The sequence below is a fragment of the Artibeus jamaicensis genome, unplaced genomic scaffold (assembly GCF_021234435.1).
Source record: "Artibeus jamaicensis isolate MK-2021 breed Jamaican fruit bat unplaced genomic scaffold, CSHL_Jam_final scaffold_1283, whole genome shotgun sequence".
Lineage (NCBI taxonomy): Eukaryota > Metazoa > Chordata > Mammalia > Chiroptera > Phyllostomidae > Artibeus > Artibeus jamaicensis.
The window spans coordinates 11,733,924-11,758,919 of record NW_026522028.1 but is presented as its reverse complement, the minus strand read 5'-3'; the positions used below and the strand labels follow the sequence as shown (position 1 = coordinate 11,758,919).

The following is a 24,996-nucleotide window of genomic DNA, read 5'->3' as shown; positions in this document are numbered from 1 at the left end:
GACTATCTTCAATAATGTAGGTGGGCCTTATCCAATCAGTTGAAGGCCTTAGGTGAAAGACTTGTCCTTGTTGAACCCATAGCATTTTGAGATGATTGCTGTCTCTCCTGAGGTTGTTCTTCTGGCCTGAGACTTGGGTGGGTTGTGAAATTTGGGCCGTGGAGCTTCATTTTCTAATAATCTCAAAGGCTAGAATAAATCCTCTTTTATAGACAAAATGACATGGATTCCAAAATTTTAAAATAGGGATTGTATCCGCAGTCTTCATAATCCTCATTTTTCTGTATGTAAAAAATATATTAAAATTATATATCATATATAAATATATAATACAGCGGAACTTCAGTTCTTGAACTTAATTCATTCCAGAAAACTGTTCGAGAAGCAATTTGTTCGAAAACTGAATCTCCTTTGTCTTAGAGACATATGACTCATTATACAGGTATCAGCATGAAAGGGTTGTCTGGTAGAGAATCAAGATCAGGAGTTTTGTTAAGTAACTGAGACATTTTTTCCATGAACAATGTGATCAAGAAGCGAATTGTTTGAGAACCAAGACATTCTAGGACCATGGTGTGACTGTGTGTCATATATGTGATATTTCATGTTATATATGAAGTGATAGCCCTGGCTGGTGTAGCTCAGTGGATTGAGCATGGGTCTGTAAACCAAAGGGTCGCTGGTTCAATTACCAGTCAGGGCACATGCCTGGGTTGCAGGCCAGTTCCCAGCAGGAGACGCACGAGAGGCAACCACACACTGATGTTTCTCTCCCTCTCTTTCTCCCTCCCTTCCCTTCTCTCTAAAAATAAATAAATAAAAACGTAAACAACAACAAAAAAATAAAATGAGCATTTTATATATGTTATATAAACACAACTACTTCTATTGAGCTCATCTAGTGAATTTTTAATTTTATATATTGTGTTTTTACCCTCTAACATTTCTTTTTGCTTATTTTTTATAGTTTATTTTTACTCTGCTGAGAACTATATTTTCATTTATTTAAAGGTGTGGCTCAGTGGATTGAGTGCTGGCCTGCGAACCGAAGGGTGGCCTGTTCCATTTCTGGTCGGGGCACATGCCTGGGTTACTGGCCGGGGGCCCTGGTTGGGGGCGCGCGAGAGGCAGCTGATCCATGTTTCTCTCGCCCATTGATGTTTCTTTCCTTCTCTTTCTCCCTCCCCTCCCCTATCTCTAAAAATAAAGAAATAAAATCTTCAAATTTTTTAAATAAATAAATAAATAAATAGAGGGTGTGTTTACCTCACAGAGTATAATTATAACAGCTTTAAAGTCTGTTTGTTAATTTCAACATCTGAGTTATCTTGGATTTGGCCATCTGTGGTATGGTTTTTTTTCCCTTGGGAATCAGTCACATTTTCTCGATTCTTTGTATATCAAGTAATTTTGGATTGCATACTGGATATTTTGAATCTTATGTTGTAAGAATCTGGGCTCTGTTAAAGATCTCTGTTGGATGAATTTTTTTTTTAAGCAGACAATCAACCTGCTTTAAATAAGCCGTTAGCAATAACAGCTAACAAATAAGTTAGACTACAAGCTGTAACTTACATGTGCAGTGGTCCTAATGTCATTTCAAAGCCTTTGCTCTGATAATTCGGGCTTATCCCACATATGCTCTACTCAGGTATTAGTTTGAGTCGTGTTTTATATTATATAGTAGTTTAGTTCTCAAAGTTGTTACTATGTTGTTTTGGTTCTGTCCCGTGCATGCTCAGCTCAGAAGTGAGCCTGAAATTTGTGCTAGTTCATACGCAGAATTAATCCCTTCTCTAGCAGTCTCCTCTGTGTGATTCCTTCCACACTTCCAGCCTTCAGGAGCACGTTTTCTCAGTTGTTTGGCCAGACGTATAGGGTTCCTTGGAGGTTTCCTCCTTGTGCTAAGAAAGCTTTGCTGGCCATTTCTCCTCCGATCATTCTTGGGAGAAAGGTAGCTCAAATACTGACTGTATGGGTAACTCACCCCTGTATGACTCACTTCTTCGAGTTCTTCCTTCCCTTCTCAATCCACCTGATTTTGCTTATGTTTGAGAGCTTTCAGGTGGTTGTGTTTGTATGCACCGCCCCCCCCAAGACTGTAGTTCTACGTGGCATAGAGAGACTGTATGGATTTATTCCATCTTGGCTGGCACCAGAAATCAGCACACCCACAATATTCTATTAGTGAGAGTCTGAGAGTGGTAAGCTACCTCTTTGTAGGCCTGTAAATACCTCTATTTTGCCTTTATAATGGTAATTTACCTAGGTATAAAATGCTATGTTGCTAATAATTTCCCCTTTTCACTTTGAAAATACCATTCCACTATCTTCTGGCATCAGCTGTTGGCTGATGCAAAGTCCATTGGTAATTTAGTTTTCATTTTTTAGTGGTAATACCTTTTTTTTCTTTTGTGGCTTTTAAGATTCCTTTTATCAGCCCTGGCTGGTATGGCTCAGCGGATTGAGCGCCAGCTTGCACACCAAAGGGCCGTGAGTTCATTTCTCATTTTAGGGCACATGCCTGGGTTGTGGGCCAGGTTCCCACTTGGGGGCGTGCGAGAGGCAACTATACATTGATGTTTCTTTCCCCCTCTCTCTCACCCTCCTTTTCTCTAAAACTAAATAAATAAAGATCTTTAAAAAAAGATTCCCTTGCCCTGGCTGGTGTAGCTCAGTGGATTGAGCTCGGGCCTACGAACCAGACAATCGCGGTTTGATTCCCAGTCAGGGCACATGCCTGGGTTGCAGGCCGGTTCCCTGCAGGCCAGTTCCCAGCAGGGGATGCGCAAAGGGCAACCATACATTGACGTTGTCTCTCCCTTTCTCCTTCCTTCCCCTCTAAAGATAAATAAATTAAAAAAAAAAAGATTCCCTTTATCACTAATGTTTTGCAGTTTCACTCCAACGTGTCAAAAAACAATGTACCCAGAAACTTCCAGCTACTCCCTAGAGGGCAGTATTGTCCCTGTTGAGCCCAATAGCACCCCAGAGACAATTACTGTCTCTTCCACTGAGTTTACTGTTTGCCAAGAGACTGGGTGGGTTGTGAGATCTGGGCTGTAGATCTCCAGTTTCTCATCATCTTGAAGGTCAGACTAATCATTTTATAAACAAAATGACATGGGTTCCAAAATGTTAAAGTAGGGGTTGTACCCATGGTCTACATAATCTTCAATTCTGGGTTTATAGCCTATTTCTTTCATTGATTCACGGAAATTAGCTTTAAACTAAGGTATTGGCTAACTTCCTTCAGTTCTTTATTGCTTTGTATTTATTACTTTTAAGATATTTAAATATGTTTCGGAGCAACTTAAAACCACTTTAGGTCATTCATTGGATTCTTTGTATTCCTTCCTGCTTTCCTCCCTCCCTTCCTTCCTTCCACCAATTATCAGTTTATTTATTTAACATTAACAGAGTTGATATACCAGGTTCTATACTAGACCTGGGAACCAAGAGATAAATAAAACCCTTTTATTTACCTTGAGGAGGAGACTTTTTCCTCAAGGTTTCCTCAGCCTCTTTAATTCACTAATAATCCAGAAAAAAAAAACTAGTTTTATGACATTGAACAGAGTTTTAATGAGTATGTGAAGTTGTGCCAGAAAATTCTTTGACTCACATAACTTACTTAATCTCTTCCTTAGTGGGTATGATATTTTTGGTCAGGAGAACTTAACCCTTGTTACTTAAGCATCTATAAAACTTGTCCTGCACTTTCTGTTAAGTATATTACAGTAATATTTGTTGACCCATGTGCAGGGTGATTGTGAGAGATTTTATAGTATTTATTGTCAAGTCTCATTCAATAGAGAAAAAAATTTACTGAAAATAGAACTTTGGGGAAATGTTATTTGTCAGGTTGAATTATTTGTTCTATAACATCTTGTGTTAAACCTGAAGGTAAAAGGCAAGTATTAAAAATGACTCTGAGTATTTTTTATAAGTATTAATAACATTATTTAAAGTGGACACTTGGCCCTGCCTGGTGTAGCTTAGTAGATTGGCTTGTAAACCAAATGGTTGCTGGTTCGATTCCCAGTCAGAGCACATGCTGGGTTGTGGGCCTGGTCCCCAGCAGGGGGCATGCGAGAGGCAACCAGTTGATGTTTCTCTTGCACACTGATGTTTCTCTCCCTCTCTTTCTTCCTCCCTTCCCCTCTCTTAAAAAAAGGGATCTTTAAATTAGTCACATGTGCAGAGTTCCTTTAGCCATGTAAAAAGTTCAAAGGATTACTAGGTCATGGACATCTTGAGGGCGGGGCATTATTCTCTCTACCACAGTATGTGATGTTTTCACTTTTTATTTTTGTGTCTATATTTTGTAATTTTATATAATATGTATGTATTAGAACGCATAAGTTAAAAGTAGAAACATTTATAGTTTAATACTAAGTGACATGAAATATGGTCATTTTAAAACTTTTATCTGGCTCCATATGAAGCTTGAGTTTCACATCTGGTTATTTTCTTGGTTTTTATTTATACCAAATCAGAAAATTCAAATTCACAACTATGTGTTGCCAGAAATGGCAGCCAGTGTTTGGTAGCTGGGTTGGAGACCTTAGTATGTTGGATTGAACAAGGACCCATAAATTGAGAAGTCATTTCTTCCATTTTGTGTTGCCCCCAGACACTAAGTGGATGAAATCTCAAACTCAAATTCTGCAAGGAAGAATAATTCACCTCAGGAGAGTGGGTCTCACCGAGGGCGGTACCACCCAAGGGTGTGCTTGGAAAACACATCGGGCTATTTTGGCTGTTATAGTGATTGACAAGAATCCTCTGGCAAGAGTTTCCTGGCAGTGAATGGACAGGAGCCAAGAATGTCATATGCTCCTCAATGCATGTGACATTCTTACAAGGACAAACTTTCCTACATCTTACATAATTTTCAAATATCCTCTTAGACATTCACATATATGAAAAAACCTATCTGCAATTGTCTGAGCCTAACCCTGACCTCATTTGGCACTTAAACTCCAAATACTTTTTTTTCCCTAAAATGGATTTTTAAAAAATATGGAATGCTTTCACAAATTTGCATGTCATTCTAGTACAGGGGCCCTGCTCATTTCTCTGTATAATTCCAAGTTTAGCATATTGCTGCTGAAGTGGGCATACCTCAAAGTATTTTTTGCATGGTTTTAATATCCTGGAATTTTCCAGGAACAGAACTACTGTATAAATCGAAAGGAGTGTGTGTTATTTTGTTTGGAACTTTCCCAAGAATGGTTTAATGGTTTAGAAAATCACACCAATGACATCAACGCCATTTATGGGCTGTGCTGGATATCTTCCATTTGCCCTGCTAGATTCACTGCACCCTTCTCTACCTCCTCTGTGTCCTGGGAAGGGACCGTATCAACCGGTTGCTGCACCGTCCAGCTTTCTGGTGGGTCCACTCAGGGAATGTGAAAGGAGATGGGTGTATACTACTTGAAATGACCATCAGGTAATAGGTGTTGGTTTTTTTTATCCTCACCCAAGAATATGTTTACTGATTTGATAGAGAGAGGAACAGGGAGAGAGAGAGTGAGAGGAATGGGGATGAAGAGAGAGAGAGAGAAAGCATTGATTGGTCACCTCCCATATATACCCCAACCAAGGATCAAACCTGCAACCTTTTGGTGCATGGGATGACACCCCAACCCACTGAGCCACCCGGCCAGAGCAATAGGTGTTTTCTGATTTATGGAAATATAAATTGGATGTGACAACGGTATTCCATTAGAAAATAGTAATGCTGTGTGTGTGATTGAGTCCCAGCTAGTGAGAAGGCACAAGTAAATTGTATGAAGAAGTGCTTTAAACTCCCATGGTCGTAATTGTGACAAACTAAAAAAAAAAAAAAGTCTGCACATCCTTAGAATGTTCATCATTTTTTATGCCACGGCTGTAAGCTTTATTTTGCTTATATTAGGCTAATATTATTAAAGTCCTATAAAAAGATAGATATATTAGTCAAAGGGGAACCAACCATCTTAGGGAATACATAAAAGACAATACCATTAGCAATTTTATATAGAATTTTCATTTGAAAAAAACCCTTTCTCATATAATGGTTCCATTAATGATGGGAAAATAAAGGTGAAAAAATATTGAAGGAAAAACTTGCATGATTCTTGCTCTCTCCGATTTATTTATTTTTTCCTTAACCCACATTATGGCTTTCCACAGAGCTCTCTATGATTGGTTAAGAGAAAAACACAGGCCTGGTTTATGCACAGTTTGCTGGCACTGGGTAAAAGTGGGATGGCTCCTTTCTAGCCCCTGAAAGACAGTGGTGAAGGAAAATATTCCTAGGTGCAAAACTTTGAGCAGTGCATCTTATCATCCATTTCAAGTGGAAAGCGAGATGGCCTGTTTTCTCTCTAGGCATAATATGGTTGAGAGATGCAATCTGTCACAGCCCAGAGTGTGCCTGTTCTGTTTTGTATGCCAAGAATGCGAGGCCTTGGCCCTATTTACCTAGGCCATCATCTCTCAAGGCTGTATGCCTTGAGAGATGAGGCGCTATCTCCTGGGAGAGAGAGGAAGCTCACTATAAAAGACGCGAATCCCCCAAGGCCAGTATTCCTCAGCTGTGATGCAAACTTGCACTGGGTACATATTGTGTCCGCCTGGGCCGCCCCTCTGCATGGGCCCTGTGGGATTTACGGAACTGGAGAACCCATGCAAATGCCGATGATGCTTGTATTGCTCACTGTGCTGCTGGCATCCAGGGAATCGAAGCAGGCGAACTCGTATAGCTTGTAAGTAAGAGAAAATCCCACACCCTGACAAGTATTTGTTATACGCTTTGTAGTTGGTTTTACAAAGACTTTTGGATATTTTGTGACCCGTACCTGATTTTGCATTATGAGTAAAACTCAGAATTATTCCTCTGTAGTTTTGGTCCCTTAGGGGAAGTTTTTGCCATTTTTATGTTTGAATGATTCATTTTTTTCTTTATTCAGGAAAAACTCCACTGGCAGAGGTGTCATTGCACCATCTGTTGGAAAAAACAGGTTTTAATGACTCTGTGAAACTATTTGACAAGTGTGATAGCAAACAATACTAAGGACCCAGGGTGAGTGGATTGCCAATATAATAAATCAGAAATTCAAATATTCATTGTCAATTTTTTTCTATTCACACTAGATAGATAACATTATATGGCCGTTTTCCATTGTTTAGAGTTCCATGTTGCCTTTTTCCTTTTCACAGTAAGTTTTAATCTTCTTAGAGCTGTCTTTATTTCTCCTAGTTCTAAATAATGGAATTTCATCATTTGTTCTGGAAACCCATAGGCCCTCCTAACTGCTGATGTAGGAAATCTTAGCAATGGAATAAGATGATTTTCTCATTTCTTTTTTAAAAATTTAATCTTTACTATATACTTTTTCCATTACCATTTAGTCCCCTTATATCCTCCTCCACCCAGCAATCACCACACAGTTTTCTTGTTTCTTAAAATGTCCTTGAAAATGTTATGTCTAACAAAGGGGTCTTGTAAGACAGCCAGAAATCAGAACTTACGGCTTCTTTTGTGAACATACCTTGACCTTAAAAAGCCTGTGATCCTTTTTATTTGTATTACTTAATCATGTCTTTCCTGGGTAATGATACTTATTTTTTAAAAGATTTTATGTATTCATTTTTAGAGAGAGGGGAAGGGAGGGAGAAAGAGAGGGAGAGAAGCGTTCCTTCTGGAGGCTCCAGGAGAAAATTCATTTCCTTGACTTTTCTAGCTTCTGGGGGCTGCCTGTATTCCTTAGCTTGTGACTCCTTGCTCACATCACTCCAGCCTCTTGCTTTCATCCTGGGGGTCTCCTCCTACCTCCTTTGACTTTCTTACAGCTCTCTCTTAGGGACCCTTGTGGTTACATTTAAGACCCACCTGGATAATCCAGGATAATCTCCCAATCACTTGATCCTTAACATAATCTGCAAAGTCTCTTTTGTTGTATGATGGAACATTCATTGGTTGTGGGCATTAGGGTATAGATACCTTTTGGGGTCATTATTCAGGCTACCACAGGATACAGGATGGAAAGCACATCAGTGGTTGCCAGGGATCGGGGAGAGAGAAGGGTTGAGTTCATAATGGGTTGTACCAGGGTGGTGGCAGTGGATTCATGTCTCTACAATTGTCAAAACCCAAAGGATGGTACACCACTGAGAATGAATTTTACTGTATGCCAATTTAAAAACTCAACCTGGTTGTCAGTGATTCCAACATGGTATGCAGAGTGTGACAGATGATTCTAACTGTGTTTAAAACCATATGCCATAAGTTCACCGAAGAGGTAGGGAAACTGAAAAAGTGTTTTCAAGCTCATAGATACAAAGAACAGATCAGTGGTTGCTGGAGGCAGGGGTCGGAGGTGGGTGACATGGGTGAAGGGGGTCAAAGGTACAAACTTTCAGATATAAAATAAATGCCATGGGGATGTAATGTGCCCCATGGTGACTATAGTTAATGATACTGTATCTCACATTTGAAAGTTGCTAAGAGAGTAGATCTTAAAAGTTCTCATCACAAGGAAAAAATTTCTGTAACTGTATGGTGAAGGATGTTAACTAGACTTATTGTGATGCTAATTTTTGCAATATATACAAACTATCCAAAGCCATTATGTTGTACACCTAAAACTAATTTAATGTCATATGTCAATTCTACCTCAATAAAAAGAGAAAGTGCTTTGACTAAATAATGTAAGGCTAGTGACAAAATGAGCTGTACACAAATACTACACTCTAGTTGGTAGACACAGAAATATAGGTATGCATATATATGTGGGGTAGTATACTTAGGTATATTGCCTGGCTCTGACTGCTGAGATGGGCTAGAAGCAGTGACGCCGCAGCAGCAATGAGCACACATCCAGATCTTTGTTTCTAAGTACCATTCTCTAATAAATGGAGCCAGGGCTGAAAGAAATGGCTGATTCTGGGGTGGGGGCAGGGAAGAGACACGGAGCTTGCACATGGCCTCTCCAGACCCCTGCTGTGAGTCACCCGCTGTGACGTTTATTCTGATTTCCAGGCTCTTGCTATAGTGCGTCCTTCCCCTGTAATAAACTGTGTGTTTGAAAGCTTTGTCCTTTTGGGTCCTGTGAGTCCTGTTCAGCAACTGAACCTTGTAGAGGGGCCACTGTTCCTGCAGCTGTATATATTCCGTTCTTGTAGATGTTGCATGGGCAGGAGGGAAAAAAGGTGTATTGTTTAGTAAGCAAGATTTATTACTCATATTATTAAATGATCCTCCACCCTTCATATTTTGGCTTTATAAATTTCAATGTCACTGTGTAATGTCAAATTCCACTAATGTTCGGCATTTTTCATTTCTCTTAATTTGTATTTTTTATATACTTCCCCTTTTCTTTACCTTAACCTCGTTTTGTTTTGTGCTTCATTTAAATAATATGAAAATGAGATTTAAAATTTTTTAAGTACAGTTGACACACATACAATATTATATTTGTTCCAGGTGTAGAACATCGTGATTATATACCTTACAAAGTGACCACCACAATAAGTGTGGTACCCATCTGTCCCTGGACATAGTTATTGCAGTATTATTGACTCTATTCCCGATGCTGTACCTTACATCCCCATGACCTATTTTATAATTGGAAATTTGTACTTCTTAATCCCTTCCCCTTGTCTGCACAACACCCCTGTTCCCTCTGTTCTGGCAACCATCAGTTTGTTCTCTATATCTATGAGCTCGTTTCTGTTTTGTTTGTTCATTTGTTTTTCAGACTGCATATGTAAGTGAAAGCATATGGTATCTGTCTTTCTCTATCTGACTTATTTATTTTATTTTTGTTTTTGTTTTTTCTATCCAACTTATTTTACTTAACATAATACTCTCTAGGCCGTCCATGTTGTCCAAAATAGCAAAATTGAGTTCTTTTTAAATTTTTGAAGATATTTTTATTGATTTTAAGGAGAGAGAGAGAGATTGATGTGAGAAACATCGATTTGGTGTACAGGACAATGCTCTAGCCAACTGAGCCACACTGGCCAGGGCAAGGTTGAGTTCTTAATTTAATTCGTGAATCTTAATTTTTAATAAGGGAGTAGATTTCATTTATATTTATCATGACCACTAATACATTTGTTTCATTATTTATGCCATATTTCTCTATGCTATTTTTAATGTTTCCTTATCATTCTTGTTTTATGAGTTTTAATTTGTGTTTTCCCTTTTAACTGTTTGCTTTTATCCTATTTGTTTCTTTGGAAGGGATATGTACTCGCTTTGATCCTGCTAAGTGTGACCTTAAAGTTTTTCTTCAGTTTGAGGGAGGTAACGTACATAGTATTTTATTAGTGAGAAAGCCGTGAGCCACACTGCCTGGGTCATGTCCAAAGCACTCAGGAGGCAACTTAAAGAAGTTCCAATTAGCCACAGTTAAGATAATTTGAGCACCAATAAAATTAATTGCAGTGGATTAAAACTCATGGAATATATTCGAATCATGAGTTTAAAATACTACCAAACAAGTTTCTTTTTCACCTTAAAAAAAAGAACCCCTATTGAGGCAGCCGACTTCCAAAACAGTGGGGTGAGGAGGTTAGTAGATACTCTCTCCAGTGAAAGAACCGTTTAACTGGTGAAAACTATTTCAAAACCCCAACCATTTAATGTCTCTGGAATTTGTCCCAAGGACTTACTGCAAATAGAAACATTTATTCAAGAAAGTCTCCTGCTAAACCATAGTAAGAACAACGGGAATCTGTGGCATTTGAGCCGAGAACTGCTTCCCACTCCCCAGCTCAGTGTGATCGAAGCTCTATTCTTGGAAGATGCAGCCAAGAAGATGGGGCTCCCTCTCCTCCCAGCTCCCAGTCTCACACTATGCTTTCACTCCAGGAAGGGCAAGCTGGCAGCATCTCTCATCTCTAATCAGCCCTGTGCTGCAGAAGCTGTGTCCAGGCAGATGCATGGCAGAGGACTGGACCTCTCTCCCGGCCCAGTCTCCACACAACAGGACAAAAACTCTAGTACCCAACAGCAGGCTGCCGAACTGGGTTCCAATCACCCCTGCTCCAGCTTCCTCACAGGGCAGGGGTTCCATATCAGGAACATTAAGAGAAGACCCTGGGAGATTATACCTGCCCAGCTCCCCTCCTGTAAAATAGATGTGTCACTCTGGGAGAATTGGAACTCCATCTTCCCCTACCCGGGCTCAGGTGTAGCAGTACAGAGGTCCTCTTAGAACTCACAACAGTGCCTGTGACACGGTGCGTGTTTAATATTTGTTAGCTATATTGTGAAAGACAGTTTGGCAGAGTGGAAGACTCTTTGGGTACAGCCTTTTTTCTCTGAAAAGTCTAGCTGTTGCTGCATTTTCTTCCGAAAGCTGTTGCTGCAGAGAAGTCTGAAACCAAACTGACTTCCCTGCCTTGTAGCACAGTGGTTAGGAGCTCTGGTCGGACCACCTTGGTTTGCACCTTGGCTGATTGACTCGTACTGGAGGGGTGACCTCGGGCAAGTTACTTGGCCTCTCTCATCTTCACTGTCCTCATCTGTACAGTGGGACAACTCATAGACCGTCCCCTTGGGGGCCTTTTGCATTTGTTGGCCAAACGTCTCTGTATTTGTTTATTTTTTCTCACTCCACCCTTTGAATTCTGATGGGATTCTAATCATAGTACCTCAGCCCCTGGTCAATTATCTTAAGTCTATTCTCTCGGCCACTGTGACGGATCCAAGGGTGAGCACACGGCATACACATGGCTGGAGCCCTGGTATGGTGAGACCAGGAGAGAGACCCCGTCTCTTTCTCCTGGGGTTACTGAGCTAGGATAACGTGAGCCTGGGGCTGCCTGTGTCCTGTCTGGAGGAAGCCTGTCAACATGGTTGGAATTCCTGAATCTGGTCAACTTGAAGGCCAGCACCACCCTTTGTTGGAATGCTGTGAGGTCTAAATGAGAGAAGTTCTGTAAAGCACCAAGTAGTGTGCAGAACAGATGATGATTTGCTTTCTGCTGTCTTGATGATTGCAGGTGTTTTTCTGTGGTAGCTAAAACTCATTGCCAAATGTGTTTATGGGTAGATAGGTAATTCTCCCGGAAATGGGGTAAGTTCTTTGAGTCTATACATAGAGACCTCCCTCAGGCTTAGGAAAACGTTATTCAGAAAGATCTTTCATCTGTGTCTCTGGGCCAGGAACATCACGCACCTGCAATTTGTTGTTCAGTGTCTGTTCTGTGTCATTTTCTGTCTCCGCCTCTGAACATCGAGTTCCTGGGGGCATGGACGTGGGTGACACAGTATCGATGCCCAGATCTGCTGACGCCTTGAACCTCCCCCAACCCTCCTGGGCCATCTCATGCCCAGGGGAGGACTCTAGGCCCCTGACTGACACAGAACCCAGCCCCTCCCCTGGATGGAGCGTTTCAAAGGAAATGGGTTTCTGCCATGTGCCCATCCCACTGTCTTTCTAGCAACAGTGCGGGCAGGTGTTTGTGCCACAGAAATTCTCAGTGACAGACTTCATGCAGAGTCGAAGTGAGGAGCCACGTCGGAGCCTTGCAGGGCCCCAGAGAGTCCTGATCCTCGGCATCGCCCTGGAATTTGTTAGAAATGTGGGCTCTTGGGCCCCATCCTGCATCAGAAGGAGCCTTTTCACAGCATCTCCATTAAAGTTTGAGAAGCTCAGGTTTGGTTTCAACCTTTTCTTCATAATCCATTTTGGGGTGGGGAGAAGGCTACTCATGAAATCATTCTTTTCAGCAAAAACCTTCCCAAACTCCTCACCAGACGAGATCAAGTAATGCTCTGACACCTTATTGCTTACTTGGTTTTTGTGTGAATTTTCCCTTAATATAATGTTGTGACCATAAAGTGGGGGATCCGTGGCCAGGGCGCCTAGGAGTCATGTGCACAGCTCAACCTTTACAGAAACCTTAATGTTACTCAGTCTGATTCCTGCTGTGTCTTTGGCTTGCCTCACCTTTTTGAGAATTATGAAACTTTCCACATTTCTGCCAGCTGCTTCTTCCTGTTTTGCTCTCAGTTTGGGTTGTTTCTGTTTGCTTGATGTCTGTATGCAAAAACAAGTAAAAAACATTGGTGGTTCATGTAAACACAGAGCACAATTAAAATCTCTTCCATATGAGATTCTCTGACAAGGAATGCTTATGTCCTGTAATTGGTAAGAACATTTTTGCTTTAAACTATAATGTTTAATTATCACTCCTTTGAACATATTCATAGAACTATTTTGGGGTAAGATGTTATGTTGATGAAAATAATTACAATAATAACAAGTCATTACAAAAGAGTCTTTGTTCAAAAGGTGGAATTTTCGAGAGCTGCTTTAACAAGTGTTCCTATCTGAAAGGTCATTCTTAAGATAGTTATGTTCTTGGCAAAAATTAAGGAGTATGAACACACCAAGAATTGGCTAAGGGATGGGGAGTTGGGAATTCTTTTCTGCTGGAGGGAATGTATATTAGTCATGTATTAAAATGTGTGTATAATCATTTTGGAGAGTAATATTGAAAATGTGACCTATCCAGCAATTTTACTTCCTTATCCTCCAAGAGAAACTCTTATAAATATGGGCAAAGAAGCATTTACCAGGATGTACTAATGTTTCTTATAGTGTCATTGATGTGTGCTCACTTGTCAATGTATCACCTGGACTCCTGGTTCAACTGCAGATTCCTGAGCTTTATCCTAGACCTACTAAAAATCAGAATTTTTAGGAATTGAGGCCCAAGAATCTGCATCTTTAGCAAGGTATTCCCTTGCAAATTTGAAAACCACTGCAGTTTTCTTAATCATAAGCAGTCTAGTTTTATTGATTTCATTACTTAATTATACTAATTGGTTTGAAAAGAAGTGGTGTTATAAGTTATGGTCCACAGAAGATTGAGAAAGGAAGCAACTAATATCTATAGTGCTTGCCCCACTCTAAAGATTCTCTGAAATTTGAAAGTGTTTTTGTCTGTGATGCTTATTGTTGTTTGCTTTTTATTATTTATTATTTTAAAGATTTTATTTATTTACTTTTAGAGAGAGGGGAAGGGAGGGAGAGAAAAATCTGTGTGTAAGTGATTGGTTGCCTCTCGCACACCCCCAACTGGGGACCTGGCCTGCAACCCAGGCACGTGCCTTGACTGGGAATCGAACCAGCAACTTTTTGGTTTGCAGGCTGGCATTCAATCCACTGAGCCACACCAGCCAGGGCTGTTTTGTATTAAATTTTTTTTTCTTTATTGATTTGAGAGAGAGACAGGAGAAGGAGAGGGAGGGGAGGGAGAGGTCGGGGAGGGAGGGAGAGAGAGACATTGATTTGTTGTTCCACTTTTTTATGCATTCATTGGTTGATTCTTGTATGTGCCCTGACAGGGGAAACCTTGGCATATTGAATGACCCTCTAACCAACTGAGCTATCTGGCCAGGGCCTGTCGTTTTTTTTTTTTTAACTTGCTATGGAAAATTTCAAATATACACCCAGAGGGACAGAGGGGTGGGGAGATAAATGATGATGGAAGAAGACTTGACTTGGGGTGGTGAACACACAATACAAAATAGATGATGTATTATAGAATTGCACACGTGAAATCTATATAATTTTATTAACCAATGTCACCCCTTTACTGGGGTCAATAAAAATTTTTTAAAGAAAATGTCAAATGGATACACAAAGAGAATAATACATCCATTCCTTATATGCCTATCATCGAGCTTCAACAATTGTCTGCTCGTGGCTAGTCTTGTTTCATTTATATTCCTTACACACCATATCCTCAAACCTTCTTCTGTCTTCACTCTCCCTTATTATTTTGAAGGCCATCTCTGAGCCTTGTCTCTGCCCCACTGTTTTTCTAGCAGCAAGGCAGGCAGGTGTTTGCGCTACAGAATTTAATCATTTACGTGTATCATTTTATCTGCAAATAATTTGATAATGTATCTCTAAAAGATAAGGACTCTTTTACAGATATACTCACACAATGATTACACATAAACCAATTAACAATAATTTTTATACCAGCATCTATCTTGTCAGTGTTAACAACAATATAATCAGTGTTCACATTTCTTCAATTGTCTGATCGGTTTTTTTTTTTTTTACACTTGTTTGCATCAAGATTGAGACTAAGTTCATATGCGGCAATTGATAATGTCTTTAAAGTCTTTTTTCGTCTATTCTTTTCCCCTCCAATTTTTTTCTTATTTGTTGAAAAAAGCAGGGCCCAAAGTTTCCCACTATTTTGATTTAATTGATTGCATCCCTGCGGCTTCATTGACAAGCTTCTCCGTCCCCTGTATTTCCTGCAAATTGGCAGTTAGAGCTAGAGGTTTGATCAGGTTCAGATCTGATGTCTTTGGCTCATGGTATTGTGCATGTCCATCCTGAGGCATAGGTCTGCTTGCCACTCTATTTAGCAGCCATGGATGATCGTTGCCTAGATCCACTGATTCATTAGAGATTGCAAAAATGGTGGTACTCTAACTCTACCAAGCCTTCATATATTAGTTGAAATACTCCTACTAAATGAAAAATCCCTTCATCAACTATTTGTTTAGCCTGAGGAACAGTTCGTACAGGATACGTGCCTGATCATTCCATTCACTAGTTTTGAAAATAAGGAGTTGGTTCTCTAGCATTCTTCAAAGGTGATAATTTAAAAAATATCAAGGTATAATTCACATGCCATAAAATTCACCCTTCTGATGTATACACTTGACTAGTTTCTAGTATATTCGACAAAGCTGTGCAACCATCACCACTAGTTCATCATTTAACAAAATCCCATTATAAACTCACCAACCTACTTGATGCATTTCAATCCATAGCAATTATTCTTGTGACATTCAAATTTTTAAATCTTTAGCCAACTGGAACCTCTTTAAATTGGCTCCTGAGACATTTTGACACACTCCCAGTAAGCTTTCTGTTATGAGGAGATATTCCTGGTTCACCTTGTACCTTTTGGCTGCAGCCCAGGAATCAATCATTTCTTCCAGAACCGTGGTTCCTCTAGTGGAAAATTGTACATAGAGGCAACAATTTGGACACCTAGTGTGCTCATTATTACTGGTCATTGTTTCTAGGTGTCACATATTGCTTTTTACATCTTCAGTGGAGCTAGTTTGTTTGCTGTGTCCTGTGATTTATAATTCATGAGGTGGAATTTGGCTGTTGATGATTTTCAGGCTTTAAACAATGTCTTATTCAACTAATGACTCATGTGAAAAATACTGTTTGAAAATCACCTAATTGTCAGTCATTGTTTATTTAAAAATCATTTCCCTTGGGACTCATATTAAAAATTCTTACTTGGCGTTAATTATAGCCAGCTGAATTCCAACAGGATGCAACTTGCTCATGTTAAGATAAGCACATAGAAGATGACTTAAGTATCAAGTATCAGATAAACGGTTAATTTTTATAGGATTGTGCTTAGTTCAATAAAATTAGCTGTTTTTTAACCTTTTGGGATATAAAACAATCAATTATCACAACATTTTCCAAGGTCTGTATTTTCTCATAAACTGATAATTTATTGCCTCCTATTTGGATTTCCAGTAGTCAGTGATGTGGAGTGAAAATCAAACAGCATTTTCTGCTTTTTTTTTTTTAACAGCTTCTTTTCTAACTAATCTTTCTCTGGAAAATGATTGAAAGGTCTTGTATTATTTCTGGCTCAAGGACCTATAAACATGTCAGGGATTTTTAGTTAAGTTATTAAAACACTGTCAAAACCTTGAGTAGGTGCTTTTAACTATCCGATATACATTAACAGCTCTGAAGGAACAAATAAATTTTAGCACATAACCAAAATCCCTTTGATTGCTTTGAAACCATCTATTTTGTATTCACAGCATATGCTTTGAAATGTTCTGCTCTCAATCTCCCTAAATCAAATTTCCCTTTATTGTGGTTATTTGAGAAAATGAAAGCACTTAAGAATGTTTTTATTCTGCCACAGGCAACCTCCTTATTCCGAGTTCCCCAAGGGCAAGCACCACATCTTTCCATTCCCTGTGCCCAGAATTCTATAGGTCTTTAATACCAAAACAATGAATGAAGCATCAATGCAAGATAGGTTGTAGCAGGTCCTTTAAGTGCAAGGTGTTGGGTTAACCACCCGGTGCTTCCATCACCAAATGCTTTCAGTGATCTTAGGTGTTTTCAAGGTCCTATTGTGAATATTTTCATACACTATATTTTATATTATACCATAACATTGAATGATTTCTGATCTCTGCTGTTCACACTTCGTTTGTTCCTTCACTTATCATGAGTACTTTGTGTTAAGGGTATTTCTAGTAAAATGATTTTTGTGGTACACTGCTCTTTATAGCCTGTCATAAATGGATTTGAAGTTACTTTCCATTTTTTGAAAACTCAGAAAAAAAACCGTATAGTTGACTTCATTTGTATAATGATCTATAGAATATTTTTATTGGACTTCAATAAAAGTTTATCTAATGTAATTAATAGAAATAGGCTTTCCTTTCCTTGTTTCCCATCAAAGTTAACAATCTTTATGCACGAAAAGGAATGGCAAACCGCTCTTTAAAAGTATCAAAACTGCTTCTGGTCTTTTAAGTTGAGGAAATATTTTTTTTTTTCATTTGTGTTCATTGACACTTTTCTTAAGTGCTTTATACTGGTAGACTTATTAGTATTTGACAGTAATTATGGGAGAACTAACAAGAATGCTGACATTAGGTTTTTGTGTTCATGGATGTTGAGATCCCCTTCTTGACATACCACACCATTAAAGAGAGGGTCTTGTTAAGTACTTAAATGCCGGTAATCAGTTTTTTAAAATTATGTTAGTGTGAGTATACAAAGTAGGTCTCATTTTTTTCTCAGTTGTGTTTACCTTTCTGTGAGTAAAGTCTAGATCATACCCTGATCGGGTTGTCTATAAATGATGAAGACATTGTCATTTAGCATTTTGGAAAGGAAATTTATTCACTTGAAGAAAAAAAATCAGAGCCGAAGCCTTGAGAGGAAAATGACCACCCAGTACATTATCAGAGATTTCTTCTTATTGTACCTTTGGTTAGTAAGATGGCTGAGGGAAAGGACAACTTGCATTTAAGAGCTTTAAAAAGTTATGACAGGAAACTAAAATCTATGGCTTCTGTATTTAAAAACATTTCACACCAGTATGCTCTTTGCTTTAAAACTTTTATGTTCTGTACTGTTTAAAATGTTTTTATCTAAGATATAGGTAACTGAAGAGTAAAGCATGCCTTCCTGATTAAAGACCACGCTATTTACCATTTAACAAGTAACTTATAAACGTAGTTTGAGTCCCAAGTTCAGTATGGAAAGAGCCTAAAAATTTAAACTACTGAAACGCAAAATGCGCATTTTGGGTTTGATAAATGCTTTGTGTAATCAAATACGTGTTTTCCTTTCAGTCTCAACTTTAAGAGGCTTAAATTTGTAAAAAAACAAAACAAAACAAAACAAAAAATACCCAAACCCAAAAACCAGCCATATCCAATTCAACCTCTCTCTGAGAATTTGAAAAATTGATGTTTTATGAAACAATTACACAAGACTTCCATTTCTTAGGCTCCCAAATTCTGAAATATAGGTATAGAGAAAATATACGTTGAAAATTCCTGTTCATTGCGATGTGCGAAACCAGTTTCAAAATGTAACCCTTTTCCTCATTTTTTCCCCGCCCCCGCAAACTAATAAAATCAGTTAGGCTTTCTGGCCGAATGCTTATTTTAAAAAAATAATAAACCGTTTGGTATAGTTGCTCTAGGATCATCTTCCCCCTCCTCTTGCCCACGTACCCACTTAGACTGGGAAGCCCATTTTCATTTTATTTCAAAGATTTTTTTTTTTTTTTTTTTTTTTTTAGCGAAAGCAGGGGACGGCGGGGGTTGCTAAATTTATCTTCTCCAGCCACGGGGATGAAGAAAACACATTTACTGCAGGCGGGGGTCTGAGGGCCTGCAAACAACTCGAGCAGGCGCCTGGCCCAGAACGGGCGCGGACAGGCGGTAGGTCTCCGGGGAGGGCCCGGGGGGCGGCCGCGGCCCAACGGGACATGGTGGGGGGCGGCCCGGCCGGGTCGGGCCCCGCGCGGGCTTTACGGCCGAGGCGGTGGCAGCCGCGCGCGTGTAGCGGCGGCGACGGGCGGGAGCGCGGAGGTGGAAAGAAGGGGGGCGCTGTCACGGTGACTCCGGCCGCCGGAGACCCCGCCGCAGCAAGGCCACTAGGTTTCCCGGTAGTGGGGCGTAAGCGGCGCCGACCCAGGGATCCAGAGGGACCCACCGGGCGGAGGAGGGGGCCTAACTACCCTTCCGCATTTTCCTGGGTCTCTCTCCCGGGCGGTGACGTGACGTGCTGACGGCGGGCCCGTGCCGGGGAGCTGGGCCGCTTTTTGTCAGCTCCGAGCTCGGCCCCTCCTCCCTCCCTCCGCCCGCCCCACCAGCCGGAGCCCGGCCCAGTGCTCCAGAGAAAGGCCGGCCTGCAGCACCCGCCACCGTCGCCGCCCGCCCGCACGTCCGTCCGGTGAGTTCCGGGTTTCGCCGCGGCCGCGGGGCCTAGCGTGGGTGCAGCGGCCTGGTCCCGGCCTGGTCGGCGGCCCGCGAGGCCCCCTTCCGCGCTAGGCCAAGCGGCGTGGCGTATGGCGCGGAGCAGGCCCCGAGGAGGCCGCAGTTAGGCCCGGGGAGGAGCCCAGCTGCCCCGAGCGGCCGCGGAGGCGCGCTCTGTGAACGGGCGGGGATTGGGGGAGGGTCGCGCGGTGGCCCGGGAGGCGGTTGCAGGGCCTCCAGTCGATGCCGCGGCCAGCCCGGGGCACTGCGCGAGGGCGAGGCCTGGCCAGGTGGCTAAGGCTGCAGGCGTGAGGTGAAGGCCGCAGGCCGACCGGGCCGATTTTCGCTATGTAAATATCGGCGAGGGGGGGGGGGAGGGACGGGGGACAAGATGGCGACGGCTCCGCGCCTGCTGCAGGGGACGATTGAAGGGGTTGCCGGGAGGGGGAGCCGCCATCTTGAAGGCGGTGTCGGAAGAGAAAATTCCGCTACAGCCCGTGAGGGGGGGTCGGAGAGCGGGCTGCGGTTGCGGCGGCGGCGGCGGCAGCGGCGGCTCCGGTGACGGGCCCCGGAGGCTCGCCACGGCAGCGTGTACGCGCGGAGGGGGCGTGCTCGCTCCCCACGGCGGCCATTGCCCTTGCCGCCATGATGGGCTCCAGGCTCTCGGCGGCAGCGCCACCTTCCTGCCCTGCTTCGCTCAGCCCTGTGATGGGCTGTTGCTTCCGCTGCATATTAACTGAACTGCGGCAGGCAGCCATCCTCGCCTGCTAGGCGCTTTGCCATCTCGTCCCTTAGCGCCCCCAGCCCCGCGCCTTTACCTCGCTCTGGCCCAAACATCTGGGCTCATCGCGGCAAGGGGCACCCCACGACATGTTATTAGTCAAGCAAAGTCATACGTGGCTGTTAGGATGCCCTTGATGCGGTTGTTTTCCACCAATCACTGCCTTCTCCAGTTTCTAAATAAAGCAATAGAAATACAATTTGATAGGAAAGAAGTTCTCAGCACCCTTTTAGCCAATAGGGAAAAAAATGCAAATTGCAGAGCACAGAAACGGAGGAATAACATTTTGAAGGAGTCGTTTGAACCCATTTATTTGGAAACAACTTTCTTGAAAAGGTGCATTTAAGCTATTAGTGATCTGTTGATAGTATTTACCTTTTTTTGGAGTAAGGAACGGGCAGAAAGTTTTTAAATTTCTAATTGAAGGATAACAATGTGGTGCAGTATTTTTTTTGTCATGGTATTTAGGATTCTTTATTTGATTTGGAAAATTCGAAGGTTTAATTCCATCCCTTAAAGTTCTTTTGATTACATACCGTACAACAACTGTAAACTTGCCGCCCAGTGTTAGCAGTGCATCGTTTTGGGTGCTAAGAACGATTAAAACGGTTCTTGTAATGCAGTGTGGCTGCTAGAAGTTCGTTGTTTAAGTGGTAAATGAGACGAGGTGAAGTGCTGCGAGAAAGGTTCAACAAATTATTGAGGTTCCAGAGGAAGGCAAGTTTTTGTGTGTTTTTTTTTTGTTTGTTTTTGAGCATCAGGGGAGTGTTCCTGACATTTTGAGGTCTGAAGGATGGGTAGGACTTCGTTGGGCAGTGGTGGAGGTGGGGAAAGGGCATTTCAAGGTTGAACGTTCTTTGGAAAACAATAAGCATTTACATTTTGGCTGGAATAGGTGGTGTAGGTAGGGGAGAGGTGGGAATTCTGGCCAGAAAAGGTGGATGGTGGAAGAGCTTGTTTGCCAGGTTGAAAGTCTTATACTCGATGGGGGAGGCTGGGGAGCCCTCAATTAGCAAGGTTAGGACCCACCTGAGCTGGACGTTATATTTACTTAGTAGTTCCATTAGACTGGGAAAAGTTTCAAAGTTGAAAAATAATGAGAGTAGTAAGCTCATTAGTGTTTTCACTACTGGAATGATGATGAAGAATGTTCAGAAGTTAATTTTGCTACTCTTTCGATGATCCATATATGCTAGGTAGATAACTGCTCCTTTTTTCTATTCTAACTTATTCCAAATAACCTTTTGTTCAGTTACTATAATTTCTCTAGTAAACAAATAGGGAGGGGTTTCTAACTTTTCATTCACCAGGTGAAAAATAGGGCTAGCGCCATGGATTACTTTACAAAAATGAGGAATGAACCTGTAAGTTTTCTTCATGGTAATTTTTTAGGAAGTCACGTTTGAGAAGTAGGTTAGAAGAGCCGGTTACTAAAAAGGCAGCAGCCTTCACATGGTCCTTTGCAACCTCTGTTCTTACCCCTCTTGAGAGTAACCAACTTTTTGTTTGAGAAAATACCTAAGGATGTTTGCTAAGCAAAGCCTCCTCATGTTCTGATTAATCTCTCTCTGTTATAGATCTGCCTGTGGGGAATGTGTATCCTATCATTTTATGATATAAAACATAAGTATTCACAGTCCATTCCTAGACTGTGACAGGTCAGAGCATTTACTCTCCAGGAGAGGACAGGAGGGAACTGGGGATTCTCATGGCTGTCATAAAGGGCCACGGTTAAGAGACGTTTAAGAAACAGTGCATTGTTAGGAGGCCCATTGCAACCACATTGCTAAGGCAGAGTGGGTTGTCGAGGTGGTATGAATAAATGTACGCTTAGAAGAACCAGTTGCTTTCCATCTTGACAGCTGGGGAAGACATAAGAAAACTCAAAAGAGAATTGTATTGCACACACGGTGTAGCATTAGTAGATGTTTTAGCACGGTAAGAGTGGATATTCAAGATAAAGATTGTTAAACTCAAGTTGTATAACAAAGAAGACAGGGAAGTGCATAGTTTAGAAGGATTTCTACCCCAAACAGTTATGTATAAAATGTTCTTTGCGTGACAGGATGGACTTTGATCTGGAAAACTGACGGAAGGAAAGGAAACCTTATTTCCCTGTCATCTTGGGTAAATGAGGTGTTAGTTTTTAAGTTATACAGATGTTTCAGATAGCTGCAAGTTTCCTTTTTAAAAAACATGTTCACAGTACATCAAAACAGTTTTTTCCACATTGCTTTTTGTAAATGCTTTCTTTCTAACCCGTCTGTATTTGTATTGTGACTGATGGCCTTGATTTTATTATCTGTGTTTGTGTGCACTGGAGATTCCAGACCTTTTTACTCTGAAACTCCTAAACCCGTCCTTGAAACCCTCAGCTGTAGCAGAGATTACCTATCTAATCTTTTACTTAAGTCAGAAGCATAGATGATCATCTGATCTAAGCATTTGCATTTTCTTCCTTCCACGTCATGCTCTTCTCTGCCTCTACCTCGGCTTTCCTCCCTCCTGTTTTTCGCTGCAGGAAGAATTGGCCTTCTTCAGGCCCAGCTGCTTCTGCTTGTGTACCCCACCCGTCCCAAAGGACAGAGCTCAGTCAGTGAATCTGCCGATTGCATCATTGCCCTCTGTCTCCGCTGGTGCCTGTCCCTCCCCTTATCAACATTCTTAGGTTTGCACATCGTGTGGGAAACCTCACCTGTCTTTTTTCTTTCTCCAATACTTTTATTTCTTTTCATCCTACTTATTCCTAAATTGAGTAAACTGTTCCACAGCATGTTACTGGGTGTGTCATATAAAAATATTCTGTTTCAGAAACTCTGTGCCTTCTCTGTCTTCTATCATGAGATTTCCCTCAGGGCCAGTCCTTCATCCTCTTTTCTCAAATCTTCTCCCCTGGTTTCTGTGTTTCATACCATGCCCATCCTCTCTTTTAGTTTCTCCTCTAGCATTTTCAGCTGCCTACTGACCAACTTCACCCAGGTGTCCGATTGTCTCAACGTGGCTGAAAGCAAATTTGTCTGACACATAGTAAGTAGATGCCCAAAACTATTTATTGGAAAAAATTTTTCTTTAACCCAGAGTTCCTAAAACGACAGCTGCTTCTAGCTTTCTTTCTCTTAATGGCATCATTATGTTTCCCAGGCTCATTCTTTCTTCTCTGTCTTATGTAGCAATGTGGAGAGCTTTAACTTAGCATTTAGTCTATTATATTTTAACTGTGTTTATATTTTTGCCATCTTTTCTAAACACTGAATGTAGAAACAGTTTTATTCTTGTCTCTAAGCAGTGCCTGGCATGTGGTCATTATCTCTGAAAACAATTATTTCAGTTATTGGGTTCAGAGTTTTATGTATTTGAATAGTTTTCAACTATTCAAGCATCTAGTCAGTTGATCAGGGGTATACTACATGAGTTGAATAATCCCTACCCCACTTTTACTGCTTGATTATCTCTTTGGGGTTAATATAGCCAGTGTATTCTTACTCCTGTGAAACTATTTTTCTAAACAATTTTTAATAAAATCCAAGTATCTTGTAACTATAATTGCCCAAAGGGAGGTCTAATTTAAGTTATGAAATATTTCAGAATTACAAATATTTCAGAGAGCAAGTATTACCCAGATTTAACAGATCTTAGTATTTTATTATATATTTGATTCTTAACATTTTTGTTTGTTTAAAGAAAGAAAATCTCATAAATCCATGTAAAAAATGCTCCTCATTCCATTTTTTGTCTTGTCTTTGCCAGAAGTAATCACTATCTTATTACGTATGTACCAAGTTTTCAGACTTCTTGGTCTCAGGACCCTTTCACAGTCTTAAGACTGAGACCCCAAAGAGTTTTTGTTTATGTGGGTTCTACCTATAGATATTTACATTAGAAATTAAATTCGAGACATTAAAAAATATTTTTAAATTCATAAAAAATAAGCCCACTGTATATAAACATAAATAACTTACTTAAAAAAAACTACTTTTCATAAAAATTAGTGAAAAGGGTGGCATTGTTTTATATTTTACATTTACACTTCATGTATTCCAATCTGTTGTATATAAATGGTATCTCGGGGCTGATTTCATTTTGTGTATCTTAGATTACTTGTGAGGGTGAGCTTTTCCTCTTGGTCCATTTTTCTGTTCGATTGTTGCCTTTTTCTCATTGGCTTATGGATATTTTTATATTCTGGATACTAATGATTTATCATTATACACACTGAAAATACCATTTCCTAGTCTGTGGCTTATTTTTTTAGTTTATGGAATTGTGTGTGTGTGTGTGTGTGTGTGTGTGTGTAGACTTCTCAGTGTGAAGGTAGTGAGTTTTCTCAGTTTTTTTTCATTTACAGTTTATGTTTTTTTCCTTACCCCAAGGTTATAATAATACTGTGCTTTTTTCATATTTAGGTCATTAATTCATCTGGAACTTTTTTCCTCTATTGTGTGATGTAGGAATCTATCTTTTTAATGTGGATTTGCCAAGTAGTTAGCCTTTCTCCCCTCTGATTCATAATGCAACTCCTGAGGTTTATCATATTCTCACATACACATATCTGTTTCTAGTTTCTCTTTTCTAGTTTCATTGGTTGAGTATATGTACTATACCACTCTGACTTAATATTGATAATTTTATAATTAAATCTTAATATGTGTTTTTGTCAGGTTTTAAAAACTTTATTTTTGGGTCA

At 40.7% G+C, this 24,996-nt stretch overlaps 1 protein-coding gene and 1 non-coding gene across 6 annotated transcripts in view; one reads left to right on the top strand and one right to left on the bottom strand.

The window, feature by feature from the left end:
• Positions 1-5,019: 5,019 nt before the first annotated feature.
• On the bottom strand, positions 5,020-5,124 carry LOC119047531 (U6 spliceosomal RNA). The gene has a single exon (XR_005082164.2). It is a non-coding gene; the product is annotated as a U6 spliceosomal RNA (small nuclear RNA).
• A 13,766-nt stretch (positions 5,125-18,890) lies between these two features.
• ZFX (zinc finger protein X-linked) overlaps positions 18,891-24,996 on the top strand; it is a 37,535-nt gene continuing 31,429 nt past the window's right edge. Inside the window, exon 1 of one of the 5 annotated variants that reach the window (XM_037142938.2) lies at positions 18,891-18,994. The gene's annotated coding sequence lies outside the window, so the exon portion shown is untranslated. Of the gene's footprint in view, positions 18,995-19,152; positions 19,509-20,114; positions 20,649-20,699; positions 23,340-24,996 lie in introns of those variants that run through there. The other 4 variants (XM_037142941.2, XM_037142936.2, XM_037142939.2 and 1 more) reach the window with 4 other exon arrangements.